Genomic DNA, 605 nt, shown 5'->3' on the forward strand with positions numbered 1-605 from the left:
CAACTGTGTCATGGCCAAAAGCAGGGAGGTTCTTCTCTGGGGTAACATCCCTACCCCTGCTCATCTGGAATACAGTCTGTGAAAACTGGAGAAGCACAAGTGCTCACACTCACTGTGGTCTTTAGAAACTAGAGGGAAGTAGAAAAAGCAACTTGGTTATGACTGGTTTCCATGAAGAGTTTTAAAACATATTATTAAACTCTTGAGCTTAAAGATCTGAATGTGACTGGAGTAAGAAAAATAGCATAGAATACTATGTATCAATAACTTTTATTTATTTATTTTTTTGAGGAAGATTAACCCTGAGCTAACTGCTGCCAATCCTCCTCTCTTTGCTGAGGAAGACTGGCTCTAAGCTAACATCAGCGCCCATCTTCCTCTACTTTAAACGTGGGACACCTAACACAGCATGGTGTGCCGAGCGGTGCCATGTCTGCACCTGGGATCTGAACCGGCAAACCCTGGGCCGCTGAAGTGGAACGTGCAAACTTAACAGCTGCGCCACTGGGCTGGCCCCCATAAATAACTTTTAGCACACTTATCTCATCACCAGCTCAGACACGCTCTATCCACCCAGTCACTCAAGAAGAAAGAGACACAGACAC

Source organism: Equus przewalskii, chromosome 15 (genome assembly GCF_037783145.1).
Source record: "Equus przewalskii isolate Varuska chromosome 15, EquPr2, whole genome shotgun sequence".
NCBI classification, from domain to species: Eukaryota; Metazoa; Chordata; class Mammalia; order Perissodactyla; family Equidae; genus Equus; species Equus przewalskii.